Source organism: Hemicordylus capensis, chromosome 5, assembly GCF_027244095.1.
Source record: "Hemicordylus capensis ecotype Gifberg chromosome 5, rHemCap1.1.pri, whole genome shotgun sequence".
NCBI lineage: Eukaryota > Metazoa > Chordata > Lepidosauria > Squamata > Cordylidae > Hemicordylus > Hemicordylus capensis.
In genome coordinates this window covers 71281234-71299255 of record NC_069661.1, presented here as the reverse complement: position 1 = coordinate 71299255, position 18022 = coordinate 71281234, and the positions used below count along the sequence as shown (strand labels likewise).

At 44.8% G+C, this 18022-nt stretch overlaps 1 long non-coding RNA gene across 1 annotated transcript in view; it reads right to left on the bottom strand.

The window, feature by feature from the left end:
* The window catches only part of LOC128325922 (uncharacterized), a 31832-nt gene extending 14588 nt beyond the window's left edge, over positions 1-17244 (bottom strand). Inside the window, exons 1-2 of the long non-coding RNA XR_008307740.1 lie at positions 16942-17244; positions 7903-8007 (exon numbers count right to left, since the gene is read on the bottom strand). This is a non-coding gene — a long non-coding RNA (uncharacterized LOC128325922). The remainder of the gene's footprint in view (positions 1-7902; positions 8008-16941) is intronic.
* Positions 17245-18022: the final 778 nt, after the last annotated feature.

Sequence of the window (18022 nt, the reverse complement as noted above, 5' to 3'; positions counted from 1 at the left end):
TAGAACAAGTCAGTTACAAGACAAATTGTTCAATTTCTCAGTAGATTTAAAAGAATAAATTACCAAATTTAGTAAGTGTCAGGTTATTGCAATGAGCCAATCTAGATAAGAAGACATCTTCTGATTTCCAACTCCAATGCTTTATCAGAAGAGTCACATTTTATTCCAAATCAACTTTCCGTGCTGCAATAAAAATATGGGGGATCCTTACAGCTGTAAGTTTTTATTTTTTTAAAAAAGAAGGCAATCTATTACTATGCCGTACATTCATTCATGACAATGAGGCTTGTACTGGAACCCAGCTCAAACTATACTGACATAAATTAGGTATGTAGGGAATTTTACTCGACTGTTCAATTGGGTTTCTTTAGATGCATGTGTGCATGTGTGTTTTGCACTGATGTAAATCTCTCAAATTTTGCAAATGATGTGGGCAGTAATTTTGGTTGCAGGTCTAAAGAAAATGAGATGCAGCTCAGAACAAGGGTGAACAAGGGTGGGCAAACTTGGCCCTCCAGCTGATTTTGGACTACAACTCCCAACTTTCCCACCAACAATAAATTGTGACTGGAGATACTGGGAGTTGTAGTCCAAAAATAGCTGGAGGGTCAAATTTGCCCACCCTGGCTTAGAAGGTCATGTGCCCATGTGCTATAAATGAGTCTATCCAGGTAATTTATTATTCATTTATACATCTCAAAACTTATGTTCATCTCCTCTCCATCACGGGAACACAATGCTAGCCCTTCGTAGGCATTCAGTGCAGGAACCATGCAGAGGTAAGGATTCTGATTGCATGGAATGAGCCCCATCTGTATCATGTAGGGGCTATATCCATTCAAATGAATACACAGAGGCAGGGCTGCAGGGCTTGAGGAAAGGAGAGCCATTGTCCTGGGTGGAATCTAAAGTCTGGCTCAATATTTGAAATGATCCGTTTGATCCTTTTCATTCAACACAGTAAAACTAATTAGTTAACATTTAGCACCAGGATCAAGAGTTATTTTGGGTTATTACATTGACACAGGATACAGTGGCTGACATACTGCATAAAGTTATTCACATAGTAGAAGTAACATGGTGTTGTTCAAGCACAAATATGGCACCAATAGAGTTGCCATTATATATAACAGCTGCACTGTCACACAACTCCATTTGTGCCATTTTTGTGCTTGCGCAACAGCACTCTTGCACAACTGCACAAACATTTATATTCTGCTGTGCAGCAACACTGCACACGATACCAGCCATAAAGAAGAAGGGGCTCAAATGAAAATTCTCCCACCAGGCCTCCCAGAGTCTTAAAAAGGCCTTGCACAGAGGTTAGAGGCATGGAGCCTGTTCAGCCCCTGAACATTCATTGAACACACACACACACACACACACACACACACACACACACACACACACACACAATTTCTATGGGTTACATGAGCTGAAGGTTTGCAACAGAAGGGTTACACTTGTTTAATAAGGTTACAAACTTCTGTCCTAACTTGTTGCCTTGTATCCAGACTACATTCACTAGTAATCTGCCCATGGTTCTTTTCTGGTCCAGTGAGCTGTGCCTCTGCCTAGTTCCCCATTGCGATCCCTGCTTATGTCCTCGCTAATGCAGCATAGGTGACCCTGTGAGCCTCAACCCTGGAACAGGAAAATATATATAATGGCCGCATTCAGATGTAATGGCTAACCACAGTTAATCATGGCCGAGGTTGTAACTCGGTTATGCCTGAACATGCGAAACCACAGTTATGTGCTGAAGAACTACCTCCAGTTTGCCTTGCCAAACTCCAATTTGTATCTTCGGTCATCTCTAAAGTTTGCCACCAATGACTAAGGTTTTGCCATGGAAGCATTATGTCTGACTACTGGTGCAGCTATAACTTCAGGAGGTCCTGGAAGCCAAATTTAGGCTGATAGGTAGTGTATTGAAGTCCAGGACCCCCAAGGTAGCATTCTCAGGTACAGTGAGATAGTCAGAGCTGAGGGGTTTCAATTAGTGGATGAGATATTGGTGCCAGGAGGAGGGGTTTAGATTTGTTAGGCACTGGGATCCATTTTGGGGCAAGCAAGGCCTGTACAAAAGAGACGGGCTGCATTTGAACCAAAATGGAACCAGACTGCTGGTGCTTAAAATAAAAAAGGTTGCAGAGCAGCTTTTAAAATTATGCCTGGGGAACAGCCGATGGGAGCTGCACGGTATCCCGTTCGGCAAAAGCCATCCTTTAAAGTGTGAGGGTGCAAAGGATTAAGATAAAACAGAAGGGGACAGAGCAGAACCGCATAAAGAGCAGACAGAACCCTGTGCCAGCTGGTCAAGGAGTCAAAAGAAAGATAGCACATATCAGGTGAGAGATTCAGTGTATAGGTGCTTATATGCCATTGCCAGAAGCCTCCGAGCCAAGATGGGTGAGCTGGGGTGCTTGGTTGCTAATGCAGAAATAGATATAGTGGGCATAACAGAAACATGGTGGAACTGTGAGAACCAGTGGGACACTGTTATCCCTGGATATAAACTCTATAGGGAGGGGCACCTTGGAGGTGGAGTAGCACTGTATGTTACCAAAGGCATAGAATCTAAGAAGCTAGAAAACCTGGGTGGACAGGAGTCCTCCACAGAAACCCTGTGGGTGACAATACAAGGCCTGAAAGGGAACATGCTACTGGGGATATGCTATTGCCCTCCGGATCAAAAAAGGACATTGTAGAACTAGAAAAGGTGCAGAAGAGGGCAACCAAGATGATCAGGGGCCTAGAGCACCTTTCCTATGAGGCAAGACTACAACACCTGGGGCTTTCTAGTTTAGAAAAAAGACAACTGCGGGGAGACATGATAGAGGTCTATAAAATCATGCACGGTGTGGAGAAAGTGGATAGAGAGAAATTCTTCTCCCTCTCCCATAACACTAGAACCAGGGGTCATCCCATGAAATTGATTGCCAGGAAATCTAGGACCAACAAATGGAAGTCCTTTTTCACACAATGCATAATCCACTTGTGGAATTCTCTGTCACAAGATCTGGTGACAGCCAACAAACTGGATGGCTTTAAGAAGGGTTTGGATAACTTCATGGAGGAGAGGTCTATCAATGGCTACTAGTTGGAGGGCTGTGGGCCACCTCCAGTCTCAAAGGGAGGATGCCTCTGAGTACCAGTTGCAGGGAAGTAACAGCAAGAGAAAAGGCATGCCCTCCACACCTGCCTGTGGCTTCCAGCAGCATCTGGTGGGGCACTGTGCGAAACAGGATGCTGGACTAGATGGGCCTTGGGCCTGATCCAGCAGGGCTGTTCTTATGTGGTTTTGCTGCTCCATGCTTTTGGTCTTCTCACTAGCAGCCTCTCGGAAAACCAGCCCTGCCCCTCCTTGTCAGCTATGCAGCTATGGAATTGGCAGGCTACAGGGACACTGCCATGCCCCATCCCGGACTTGTCAGCTTGTCAAGCTGCACAGTCGCTCAGGACCAGCCCTGATTCCCACTCTGTCCCTTGATCCCCCCACATGGCATGTGGTAGGGAAAGGGCATGAGATAACAGGATGGGCACTAAATGCTTTGCTCACTGAGAAGGGAGCAACAGTGTTGTATGTTCACAAGCACAAACACTCCAGGTGGCAACATAAGCAGGGAACCCCATCACAGTGCTGGGAGGGGAGCAAATGGTTGGGAAGGGGAAGGGGACCCAGGATCGAGTATAAGAGGCATGCAGGGAACCTGGAACAGCAAAGTCCTTTTTTTCACATATAGGTTGGTGAAGGGGGGCCCAGCCCCAGGGGCGTAGCAAGGTTGGAGTGGGCCCAGAGACACAATTTTAAAATGCACCCCCCTCACTGAAGCTCAGCTAATGAAGTAAAGAAATCTTAAATAAGGCTGAATAGTGGTGACAAAAAGCATATAGACATAGACATATATCCTATTGCCACAATAGAACATCATCCTAAATTGTTTTTTAAAAGGTTTTGTAAATTGTGGATTATGCAAGTCACTTAAGTCAGGTTTACTTATGGTATTAGAGAAAGACATGCTGTTCTGGTAGCTCCAGGTCTTAACACTCACATTAATTTTGGAGGATGAATACAACTGAAGGAGGCTGGGCAGGTGTGCGGCTGGGGGAGTCAGTCATGTGATTTGCCTCTGGGGGGGCCAAGGCAGTGGGCCCTCAGACAACTGTCTCCCCTTGCCCTATTATAGTTACGCCCCTGCCCAGCCCCTTCCTCTTGGGGGTGATTGGTCCCTAAGCTTACTCAGGAGAAGAACCGTCTGTGAGGACTAATGTAAAATGCACAAGATGGTACTCTAGTTCTACCAGGTGGTACTCTCATTGCATGCTGCAACATCACCCCATTATCCCACCGCCCACTCTCTCACGAGAGTGGCAGCCTAAGTGACTCAATACTGAGCCAGGATACTCCATACAGGAAAGCCACGGGGATAGGTGCTGGGTGAGTGCTGTCCCGCTCTCGGTGACTACCACCAGGCTGCTTTCAAACCCTGTTCCCTGCCAGCCCACATGTCCATGAGGGGATGTGTGTCCCTGCCCTTAGCCCCGAAGTCGAGCACAATATCTCGGGGCAGCTGGAAACTGGGGCTCTTCTCTTCTGGGATTCTCCACACAGGAAAACTGCATAGAGTGCCATGCTGGACTGAGCCCAGGAACTTTGAATGGGTTTAAAGGGCTGTGCCCATCCCCTGTGTCTACACCATCAACCACCATCCTGGCAACGGGCTCCCTCATGGCAGGAATAGCCAGCATGAGCAGGGCATCCCTTCTCCAGCTAGGGAATAAATACTGGTGGGGGCACTCATTTCTGGGTTTGAGGGGCTGCCACAAGCAGGGATTCTGGATCTGCCAAGTCCTATCTTTCTCACTGAAAGGTTGGGGATGGGCCCCAGCCCCTTCCCTTTTTGGTGATCCTGAACTTAATCATGATCAAGGCCGGTCACCAGGGTCAGTCCTGGGTCAACTGAAATCCTTCTTCAAGGATGCAGCCACCCAAACCAGGGCTCGGTGGCCAGACATGAGAGTGAAAGGCCATGAGGACACTCCCAGGCAACTCATGGGAAGGACCATCAGAGGGGAGGCGAGGGGAGAGAATTGCTCGGACAAATCTGAAATGATGCCAGAGAGTAAAAACATCTCCTTCTCCCACCAACACCTCCCTCAAAGGAGTGTCAGGCCATGGGTGCTCTAAATAGAGCAATGATGTTTTCTGGATGGCAGCTTTGGGGAGTGATAGCTTTCCTTATTTTAGGACTGCAGACAAGCTGCTGCAAAACCATGCCCAGTGCCAGCCCACAAGCCCACGTGTACATGTGCACACTTGCCATTGCCATGGAACGGCCACCCCGCTGTCTGGGGTGGATGGAGAACAGGGGCTTTCTTCTCCCATATATCTCCATGCTGGGAGATCTGCATATGGCGCACTGATAGACCAGGACCCTGGAATTTTGAATGGTTTTAAAAGTCCGCCCTGGAGTCAGCCCCTCCCTCCCCCTCCACACACGTGCATGTGCAAGAACAAAGGAAGCATCTAGATGGCCTTTAAGTGCATGAACGTCTGCACAGGAGAAGACGGTGGGGAGATTTCAGGAGGATCTGTTCTTTTTTTCTTTTTTCTTTTAACAAAGAAAGGGTAGGGAAATGGACCCAGCCACTTCCCTAGGAGGGCGGTGGTGGTTACAACTCAGGTTTACTTATGAGCAGGGCCAGCAGGATCAGGATCAATCCAGTTTTTGGAATGATTCTTCCTCTGTGATAGTGTTGGAAGTTAAAGGACTTTGCGCTGTCTCTTGTCTCAGACAGTGGAGGACAGACTAGTAAGTCGGAGGGCTAGAGGGTCAAGACATTGGTCATCCCTTCTCTACTGCCCTGACACTATCCCTTTGGATATGTAGATTGCTACTCTCAGGGATTAACTTCCTTCTTCTCTCTCTTCCCTACCTGCCCTTCTACCTTGCAACATGGCAAGCTCCTCTCCCTGCACCATGTGTGCGGAGAAGATGCAGAATCTATCTGCATCCACCTAGATAGATAGATTAGAGATCCTAAATCCTCACTTTCCTATCTAGAATGGAGTTCCCTAATAAATGCCTTATATATAGATCTGAAACTATGAATTGGCTCCAAGTTACTTTACTCTCAGCATACACGCATGCCTAACTAAATTCCGCTGTGTTGTGCCTCTGTGCACTCTGCTATAATGAGAAAGGGATTCGCTCACCACAGAGAATTTCCAACAGTTTACTTATGAGCAGGGCCAGCAGGATCAGGATCAATCCAGTTTTTAGAATGATTCTTCCTCTGTGATAGCCCAGACAGATTATGCCCACTCATGAGAGTGTCAGGCCATGGGTGCCCCAAGTAGAGCTGTGCTGTGCTGCTGTGTGTTGGAAAGTGGAGAGCAGGGGGTATCCCAGAGACTGATTTCCTGACCCCAGGGATGGTAGCTAAGCTGCTGCAGAAACAAGCCCCTGCCTGGCCATCCACACCTGTGTGCAGGTGCACCCTTGCCTGTAGTCCTGGCAGTCACCCCCACTGCCCTGGGGTTGGGGGGAAAAGAGGAAAGTTCCTTCTCCTGTGATTCAATGCCCTTTCCCTGCCAAGGGTGGGAGGGCAGAGCACTCTGAAAACGTACAATCATGCTCGGCACGCCCCTTGAAGATAGTATCCAATCATGGCCACCCCGCTGACGCAGTGATGCTTTGCCCACAGTCTGGCTGGGATTGGCCTTGGAGGCCAAACAGCAGGGCGGGGCTCCTCTTTCCTACAACTGGAGTTTGGGTAGCCGTGGTTTGGTGAACATCTGTGAAGCAATTTGGAGTTAAGAATTGGAACCTTGGCCAACTTTAACTGTGGTTAGCCGTTACATCTGAACCAGGCCTAAAGCTTCCGCTTTTCCATTGTATGAGTTCCCAAGTGTGACTTAAGTGTCCATACTTAGTCGAGATCACATACTTGATGTAATGACTGTGGCATCTGCCACGGCATAGCTTTGGCTGGCTGCCCTCAATATTCTTATTGAGACAGCCTGGAAATCATTCCTCTCATTCTGCTCCCCTCAGTGCTCCTCTCAGTGCCATGAGTTCCATCCCTTCTATTCCCTCTCCCAGAGTGCGGTATCCTTCTTATATGGCAGTTGGCTTTTCAAGGCAGTCAACGACAAAGCTCAAGCCTCTGTTGTGTTCTCGCTTGCCGTGCTTCATATTCTCTCAATGCATTGTTGAAACCATTCTTGTCTAAGATAGGAGAGCCATCTGGTTGAGCACATAATTAGAAATGGCTGCAAAGTTTCACAATTTAATAATATAATATTGCTCGACAATAAAATTGCAATGCCAGAGAATGCTGGAACTCTGTTTATAAACCTCATCATCACTTTGGGGCTTTTACAGCTCAGAAAGGAATATCGGCACCATGTGCAACGTAATTAGTTTTGTTTTAATATTCAGAACACAATAAACAGCACATGGGAGAATAACAAAGAGCACAAGCTGATTCAGCTGATACATCCAAGCCAGCCCCTCCACCATGTAATTAGGGCCATGCAGACTCATGTCCCACTTCCCCTCCCATTGGCCATTCCCCTTTCCCCTAATCATGTATGTGAGGTGTAGTTCATCTAAACCTTCCTCATATGCAGTTTAAATAGTACATTACAGTCAATCACATGTAAAGAGGCAGTTCAGACAAAGTGCCTCATACACGATAGTGTGAAGGGGAATGGCACACAGGGAGGAATGTTGTGACAAGAGTATGCATGCCCCTAATCCCACAAAACACTATAAAATTGCCTTAAAAACAAACCAATCTTAAAACAAATATCACAGCAACAGAAAACCAAGTCAGCACCCAAAGAAATGCCCATTGCAAAAGAAAGGAGAGAAAAATAGCAAAGTTGGTCACCTGATCTCTCTCTCTCCCCACCCCTCCAAGGCTCAGGAGAAGAACTCACTTTTCAACGGCCAACAGAAGTCCAGAAGAGAGGAGCCAATCTAGAGCTCAACCATACTGTAAAGTAAAATGTGATGGCATTGCTTTCAGCACAATATATTTTACAAAAAGAACAAATGGTGAATGACTACCAATATTGTTATGAATTGATACCATAATGAGGGGATGAAAATAGTGTTCTAGAGCCAAGGATTGGCCTGGCACATTTCCAACCCAGGCAGACTTAACATGCTTAATTAGATATTGAAAATATTGATTTGCTTGGGTGATCTTGCTATGCTTAGAAGTAACTTTTCAGTACGTTAGTTTTAAGCATTAATTCAGATGTCAAAACATTGATTTAAATGCCTGTGTCCAGACCTGCAAGTTTGAAAACATTAGTCGTAATAGACACATTGAAAAATGCACGAAACCTTGGCAAGGAATTCAGTTATGTTTATCCATAGGAATGAATAGAGCCTTGATATCTATTCTGTATTTTGTATTTTCCTATCTATTTTCCTATGTATTGCTTCCATGCTGAGTATGATCAAGAAAGAATGGGCTTATTTATATATGATATTGTGTCTAGTCTTCTTCCAGTGGCTGGTTCTAGTTAGGTTTGAAAAGGCATGTTCTGATCTTCATGTGGCTCAGACTCCTCCAATGTGTCTTGGAAATCTATCAACCTGAGCTTAGTATATATGGCCACTGGAACAGCTGTCACACTCTGCTCTGGATTCAGACAATATGTATACTGACCAATCTCCTAAAGCTGCACTCGCTCAGGGATGTTGCTCTAGCATCAGGCTGTTGTGCAAGCTAGTTGTGCCAAGTCCAAAGCTTGCATCCCAGACATCTGCTAACTGAACAAAGAGACACCTTTTAAAGTGGTGATTCTCTTATATTAGCAGGGGGAGAGCAACTGACCCTATCCAACTCCAGCACAGCATCAATCCAGTGGCTGTTGCTGGTATCTGCCTTATATTTATTTTTAGATTGTGAGACCTTTGGGGACAGGGTACCATCTTATTTATGTATTCTAAATTTTTCTATGTAAACTGCTTTGAGAATTTTGGTTGAAGAGTGGTATATAAATATTCGTAGTAGTAATAGTGATGCACTAAAGGTAAAGTGTGCCGTCAATTCGGTGTTGATTCCTGGCAAACACAGAGCCCTGTGGTTATCTTTGGCAGAACACAGGAGGGGTTTACTATTGCCATCTCCTGTGCAGTATGAGGTGATTCCTTCCAGCATCTTCCTATATCGCTGCCTTTAGGCATTTCCCATAGCCCGGGAAACATACCAGCGGGGATTTGAACCAGCAACCTCTGTCTTGCTAGTCAAGTCATTTCCCCCACTGTGCCTGCACTAGTTTAAACTTATTTGCATTTTCACAACAAGGTGTGCAACCTGTGGAAAACCTCATATGTTTTGCAGGGAATTTTTGCACAAGAGTGCAAGAGCACAATTCTGAACGCAGTGATTTAGCACAACTATCTGTTCTTCTTCTAGTACAACTTTGTTCAAGATTCGTGGAACTGTAAAATCCCATTGCAATTGGGACCCAATCCTTTTTCAGACATAGTGTGTATTTTGATGGGAGACACTGATATTTTAATCTCTTTCAGACTGACTTGCAGTGTACACACAGGGTTAACACCAAGCTTAAAATTTCTCTGTGCTTTTGTTGAAACCTAACAGAAGGTGTTTTAAACCATTATCTTTTTATCACAGCCTTCCAGCAACTGCTCTGGATTAGGCTGTAGAGATTCTTACAACACTAATCTGGGGCAGGTCAGAACTAGTACATAAAACACTTAACCATAGCTCTGGATCTTTAACAAGAGACCAATCAAAGACCATTTTCAATATCCCTGAAACCTGCTTGTATGAGAGACAAATGCAGTCAACTAATAAAATAGAACATGACTCACCACCAAAGTCAATTGATTGGAAATGTCAGAAAAGTTATGTTTAGCACAAATGTCTCACTTTCGATTCTGGTAGTCAGTTATATTAGCTTTGCTACATTTTTCTTACACTACTGGCTTTTTTTTTTTTTTTGCAAGCAGAATGGATTCTTTTTCCTTGAAAAAGAACAGCTTTTTTGCTTTAGAAATCTGTGTTTACTCAGGCTGTATGGCTGTTGAATTATCATCTGGTAGAATCCCCCCCCCTTTTTTTTTTCTTAAAGACCGCTGACATTTTCCGATGGGACTTGAAGAAGTCAGACCTGACCTCAGTCACTCATGCTTTGGTAACATTCAGCTTGGACTACTGCAGTGCGCTCTATGTGGGGCTGCCCTTGAAGATGGTTCAGAAGCTTCAGCTGGTCCAGAATGCTGCTGCAAGGATGCTCACGGGCACAAGTCACTTCATGAGTGTCATATCCATCCTGCAGCAGCATCATTGGTTACCAGTCTGCTTCCGGGCTAGATTCAAGATGCTGGTCTTGACCTTCAAAGCTCTACATGGCTTGAGACCAGGGTACCTGTTGGACTGCATTTACCCATATAAACCTGCTAGGGCCCTCCGTTCAGCATCTCAGGCCCTGTTCATGGCCCCAACACTAACAGAGATCTGGCTGGCAGGGACTAAAGACAGGGCTTTTTCAGTTGTGGTCCTTCAGCTTTGGAACGGTCTCCCCAAAGAGCTTCACCATGTTCCTTCCCTCCCAGTGTTTTCTAAAAAAACCCAATTTAAAACACATATTTTGAAAGAGGCTTTTTAATGTTTTATCTACTGCTTATATCTGACAGGTCATTCATTCATTCAATTTCTATACCGCCCTTCCAGAATGGCTCAGGGTGGTTTACAAATAAAACAAAAACAGTTAAAATCAATCAACAACTAAAAAAAAAGATTTTAAAATACCATAAAACAACAGTTAAACAATAAAAACAGTTTTTAAAATCCTGGAAAACTAGGTGCATTAAAACCCCTTACAACAATTTAAAAACCCTGGAAGGCCAGGCCAAACAGATAGGTCTTAAGGGCTCTCATAAAAGCCAATAAAGAGTTCAGATTACGGATGTCTGCAGGAAGTGCATTCCACAGTCCAGGAGCAGCTACAGAGAAAGTCTACTTCTGAGTTGCCACCAGACGTACCGGTGGTAACTGGAGACAGACTTCCTCAGATGACATTAGCATGTGGTTGGGATAATACAGAAGAAGGCACTCTCTAAGATAACCTTGGCCCAGGGCTCTAAAGGTAATAATGAGCGCTTTGTATTTTGTCCGGAAATACATTGGCAGCCAGTGCAACTGTTTCAAAACAGGCATAATATAATCTCTGTGAGTTGCCCCGGAAACCAGTCTGGCTACTGCAGACTGTTTGGAAACTAACTGAACTTTCCAAACTACATACAAAGGCAGCCCCACGTAGAGTACTTTGCAGTAGTCAAGCCTGGAGGTTACCAGCTAATGCACCACTGTTTTGAGGTCGACCTCTTCAAGGAAAGGACACAGCTGTCCAATCAGCCGAAGCTAATAGAAAACACTCCTGGCCATGGCCTCCACCTGAGATACCAGGGTGAGGCCTGGGTCCAGGAGTACTCCCAAGCTGCACACCTGCTCCTTCCAGGGGAGTGTAACAACAAAGGGAGATCTAACTCATCCCTCAGATTCTGAGCCCCTACAATGAGCACCTCCATCTTTGTTATCCCTCATCCAGCCCATTACTGTCTGTAGGCAGGCATTTAGAGAATGAACACGATTTCCTGATGATGCAGATGAAAAAGAGAAGTAGATTTGGGTGTCATCAGCATACTGATAACACCCAGCACCAAATCTCCTGATGACCTCACCCAGCGGTTTCATTTAGATGTTAAAAAGCATTGTGACAGAATGGATCACTGAGGGACTCCATATAACAGCTCCTGTTTTGAGGAGCAACTGTCACCAAGCTCCACCATCTGGAATCTACCAGAGAAATAGGAGTGGAACCATTGCAAAGCAGTGCCTCCTATCCCCAACTCCTCCAGGCGACCCAGAAGGATAACATGGTCAATGGTATCGAACGCCACTGAGAGATCCAAGAGAACCAACAGAGTCCCACTCCCTTTGTTGATTCCCTGGTAAAGGACATCCATCAGGCCGACCAAGGCTGTCTCAACCCCATAGCCCGTTCTAAAGCCAGTTTGAAATGGGTCTAGATAATCAGTCAATTTAGTTTGTATAGTACTCCATTTTCAGCTTTTTATTAATAAATTTAATTAAATTTTTTAAATGGAATTTTTAATGTAGTTTTTGCCTGGTCTTTTAACTTGTTTTGCTGGGGTTGTGAGCTGCCCTGAACAGTAGTATACTGGATGGGTGAGGTATACATATTTAAACTAAATAAATATAATAAATTGAAACTAATGAAACTTAAACAAATCATGACCAACTTTGCTTAGTCATGATTCTATTCACTAGTATGGATTCTATTCAAATCTATTTCATAAACTTCTAAGGCATTTAAGGCACCCTAAAATCCAATACACTCAACAATCTTAACGCTGTGTCTTAGTAGCTAAACACATATAATATAATTGGATTAAATTATACTGGCAGCAGCAGACAGAACAGGAAGGGAGCATGCTGAGAGCATATGCTTCTGGTGTGCCTCTAATCACATATGGGGGCTGTTGTTCATCCAAATAGCTCCTAAACATGCACTCCAATCATTTGTTTAAAGAAATATTTGGAGTGCATGTTTAAGGGCCATTCAAATGAAGAGCCCCCAGATGTGATTAAGGGATGCGTGGGAAGGATGCCAAGATATCCATGAAGGATGTCTCAGTGGGTGCAGTGCACTCTTGGCACAACTCATCTGCCTTCATGTGTGCTGCCACTGGTATAATTTGAAATTTGCTCATTAGGTTATAACTAGAGATGTACATGAATCAAATTTTGTTATTTGATTCGAATTTGAATTGAATCTGCCTGACTCAAAACAGGGTCAATTTGAATTCGAATTGATTTGAGTTCAAATTTATTTTACCCTGTTTTGGCACTTTTTGAAATCAATCATTGTGCCTGAATGGTTCGAAAAAGGTGGTGAAATGGTTGTCAAATCAATTCAAATTGATTCAAATTTGAATTGGGTTGATTTGATTACCCTTTTTAGTGGTGATTTTGTTCAAATTCAAAGTGCTCATATCACTTAGATTCAAGTTGAATTGAATCAATTCAAGTTGAATTGAACTAAATCAACTCTATCTCACACATCCCCTAGTTAGAGTCGTTAGAGCAGACACTCCTGCTTTTGTTGCTAACTTTTAAGGGTTTTTTTAACCATGCTCTGCCACAGGCTCACGTAACACCTGTGGATGTAGTGCAGCCTTTTGTTATCGGTCCATACTTGTGCATGCATAATACATTGCTATGAATTATAATATTTTTTAGAACCACAAATGCTGGTGTCTTCTAAAGTTTTATGTACAGTTCAATCAAATGGAGTTATACAATATTCAGTAATCCAAACACCTTTGATTTGAGATAAGAGTTACAGTGCTTTAAAATTTCACTTCATTTGAAGTCAAGGTGTCCATCCTAACTTCTGTGCCATAAAAGCCATAAAGACTTAGTACAGTCTCATATATTATGCTGGATTTACAGATTAGGCTCTATGTATACTCATTGCCTTGGTCTTTCAGCTGGACATTGGGTTGGGAGGGATGCACCAACATTCAAAGCACCTTAACTTTCATTATAAAATGAAGGCTTTTGAACTACTGAAACTTAATTACACTGGCACAGCAATGCCAGTATAATAAACCTAGATTCCTCTGAGACATGCAAAATACATCATTTAGTGCAAGTAACAGAAGCATAACATTTCTAACATTTGCAAGGGGAAGAGGGTATTTTATTGTTAGAGGCAGCAGCTAGAGCTCAGATTTAACACTCAAGGGATTCAAGGGATTAAATAAGTGAAAGACATCTTGTTACATATTGTAGATGATGTTTAATATATTGTAACACTACATGCACTGTGAGAAATTTCAGCACAGATCCACATGAATTTTTCTAGTATGTTTAAAAATTAGTAAATGGAAATATAATCCATACCATATATCTAGTGGAGGCCATTTCCTCCCACTTACCTCCATCCCACAGATGCCCATGCCCAGCTCACAGAGAATAAAATATGCTGGCATTGGCTTACTCTTCATTATGTAAAATAAGTTAGTGGCTAGTCATTCTAGCTCCCAAGGGCTAAAGTTTTCCGTTTAGATCACATGGGCTAAAAGCCATTAGCATCTTTTATACCGCTAGCTGGATATACATGCAGATCTTATGCAGAGCAAAGTACCCATTTGCTTGATGAATTGTATTACTTGCTAGTCATGAATATTCTGACAACTGCTGAGTAATAATGGAACAGCTTGCAAACTGAGTCTTTTGACATACTTAAGAAATGAATATATCCAAAAAATGGTATCAGATGCTCATTGTCCATGATTATGGTGAGCTAGACACAGTTAAAGGTAAAGTGTAGGGGTGTGCAATTCGGGATTTCGGGTGATTCGGCTCGGACCCGAACTGAATCACCCCTGTTCTGTTTTGTGCCCGAATCTGGGTCACCCGAATCACCCTTGATTCGGTTCGGATTCGGATTTAATCTGAATCCGAATCCGAATCGATTCGGGGGGGTAAAAAGGGGCCCAGGGGCAAAATTTTGGGGTGGGGTGGTAGTACCCAATGGGTAGAGTCTACCATCCCAATTTCAGGGGGATTGGGCAAAATCCTGATTTTTGGTGAATTTTTAAAGTTTTAGTGACTTTGGGGCAGTTCGGGGGCATAGCATGGGATCTGGGCAAAAGTAGTGGGGTGGGGTGGTAGTGCCTAATGGGTGCAGGCTACCACCCCAATTTCAGGGGGATTGGGCAAAGGGCTGATTTTTGGTAAATTTCTGAAAATTTCATGTCTTTGGGGCAGATTGGGGCATATTGGGGCAGAAAGTGGGACCTGGGGTAGAATAGTGGGGTGGGATGGTAGTGCCTAATGGGTGGAGGCTACCACCCCAATTTCAGGGGTTTGGACAAAGGGCTGATTTTTTGAGAATTTTTGAAGTTTTAGTGACTTTGGGGCAGTTTGGGGGCAGAAAGTGGATCTGCCCCAAAATAGTGGCGTGGGGTGGTAGTGCCTAATGGGTGGAGGCTACCACCCCAATTTCAGGGGGATTGGGCAGAGGGCTGATTTTTTGAGAATTTTTGAAGTTTGGGTGTCTTTGGGGCAGATTGGGGGCAGAAAGTGGATCTGCCCCAAAGGAGTGGGGTGGGCTGGTAGATAGTGCCTAATGGGTGGAGGCTACCACCCATCCCCAATTTAAGAGTGATTGGGTAGAGGGGTGAATTATGGTGAATTTATTTGTATGAGGTTTGTCTTCATAAGGTGAAGTGTGCTAAATTGATTACTTCCTCATATTATTCATAGTAAAGGAAAGTGTGAAAAAGTGAAAGTGGGGTCATGAGAGTTGTTTAATTGAAAAAAATCTCATTTGCTATGATAGAATGAGAATTCACACCTCAGAAAAAACTTCTGAGTCAAGTCGATTTTGACTCCTGGCACCCACGGAGCCCTGTGGTTTTCCAGGGAAATGCTTGACTAACAAGCAGAAAGTTGCCGATTTGAATCCCCGCTGGTACTATATTGAGCAGCAGTGATATAGGAAGATGCTGAAAGGCATCATCTCATAATGCATGGGAGATGGCAATGGTAAACCCCTCCTGTATGCTACCAAAGACAACCACAGGGCTCTGTGGGTGCCAGGAGTCAAAATCGATTTGACGGCACACTTTACCTTTACCTTTAGACATAGTTACTGTAACTAATAGCTCTTTCCCACAATACTTCAGCTGGTTCTCAAAACATAGTTAAACAAGATAAAGTAGGGGTGAATTGTCTTTGCTCTGTAAATCCCAGAACCATTCTGTTCCTTACTATACCTGGACTATAGTTTGTGAGTCAGATTCTGTCAAGAGGTCCAGCAAGTACAAACCTGGGTGGTGGTTAAAATTGTTCACGTGGGTGGTTATCAGAAATAAGGCTTCTTGTAATTGCACTTTGGTTAGAGAATGTTCTTCCTTTATCTGTCAAATGTTTGGGGCTTGCATACTTAATTTGGAAGTGACACTGCTGGGCAGGGGCGTAGCAAGGTTGGAGTGGGCCTAGAGACGAGATTTTTAAGTGCCCCCACCTCAAAGTCCAGGGCCTCCGCACACCCCAGGGCCCCAAGGATTTAAGTCTGATATTTCAAAATAAGTATGCTGCCTAGAAATACATTTCACTGAATACACACACACACACACACTTCACAATATATAATGATATACATTGAATACTATATATTTGTGCTACTTTTAATGCCTAGAACACACTAGAAACACTCATTATTAAAATGGGCCCCTCGCTGCAGATTAGCAAAGGAGACTTTCAAACCATGCAGTGTGAGCCTGTGTATGTTTTCTCAGAATTTTGAACAGATTCAGTAAAGTTTGATTGCAGGAGGTTTCTCACAGGAGGGCTTTTAAAGCCCTTTAACACACATCTCCTCTGGAATGGAGGTGCTGCATTCACATGTTGGCCAGATTGACCCTGAAGTCCCTGCAAGTTATTGGGGAGCAGTTCACACACAAGAAAAATGAAATAAAATAAAAGCACCACACATGCTTCACAGTTCTCACTCGGACCTTCTGGGTTGCAAAACAACTTGAGGATAAGTGCATTTATAAATAAATGAATGAATGAATATAATATTGTTTGTTCCAGAAGTTTTTATAATTTTCTGCCATGAAACAAGCCACTTATAGGACTTTTTAGATAGTTTTTTTTTTAAAGCCAGCAAATTTTCCAAGCTGTTCTAAATTAAACTAGTTGACCGGGCGCATAGCATCGGCGCCCCTGGTTCTCCCTGGCTACCCCCGCTTCAGCCCCTTCTCCCTAACTCTTCCCCCAGGTGTCTCTAACCACCGCCCACCCTCTCACTTTTCTCCCCCCCTCTCCCCGCTTGTGGTTTCTGACCGGCTTGCTGGCCCGTTTGCTCCTGCTGCCGCTTCCTCACACTGCCGGTGCACAGTGCCCGCCACGGCTGGTCCCGCCGCCGTCCGCCATTTCCCTGGGCAGCAGCTCAACAGTCTCATGAATCCTGCCGTGCGTGAGCTCCACCGCCCAGCCAATCCGGCGCCTCGGCTTCCCAGCCAATCCACTGGGTTGCCGGGACGCATCCCCACAGAGGCACGTCTACGGGGATTAATAATATAGAAGATATTCAGAGACTTCTCAGTCTCTCCCCGCTCCATATCAAAGCCCTATAGCAAGCAGATCCCTATATATCCGGGGGGGGGCGGGTTTGACCACAAAAAGGAGTTCACATTCTACCTGGCAAATGCTGGGCTGGGCAGAGGGTCTGCTGCAGAGAGCTGTGGGGGCCACGTTGCCTGCCTGCCTGCCTGCCTGCCTCCTTCCTTGTTTGCTTGCTTGGGGCCTCCCTGTAAGCCTACTCCAGTTCAGGCTTCACTGAGGCCTACACCAAGGCCTCCCTGGAAGCCCCGCCCACCCACCGATCAGCTGATTGGCAGGGAGAAAAGGAGCTTTTTGCAGGCAGCTTGCCTGCTGCTTAGATTGCCGGCCAGGAGGACAAGCAGGAGAGAGGGCGAACAGGGCAAGTGGCTGAGGGGCCTTGGGGCTGGGCAGGGGGCAATGGGGAGTCATGTGAGGTGTCTCTGGGGTGGGGCCAAGACTGTGGGGCCCCCAGATAACCGCCTCCCCTTGCCTAATAGTAGCTACGCCCCTGCTGCTGGGATTTTTGCTAGCCATATGATCTTTCTGTAAGCCTCTAGTGATGGTGGAACACCTTGTCTGGCCCAGGTTAAGCTTGTAACTGGGTTTGGAAAATTAAACTCTCCCCCCATCCCCCACACACCCATTATAATGTATTTATTAAATTGCAATACTGCCCAATCCAAAGGCTCTGGGTGGTGTAAAACAACCATTATGAACCAAACTGGACCCCACTGAGGTCTGATGATGTCACTGGGGTTAGAGCAGGATCCAATCCCTTCTCAGACTCCTCCTGGAAGCTTTTCACACAGGGCTATTTAAG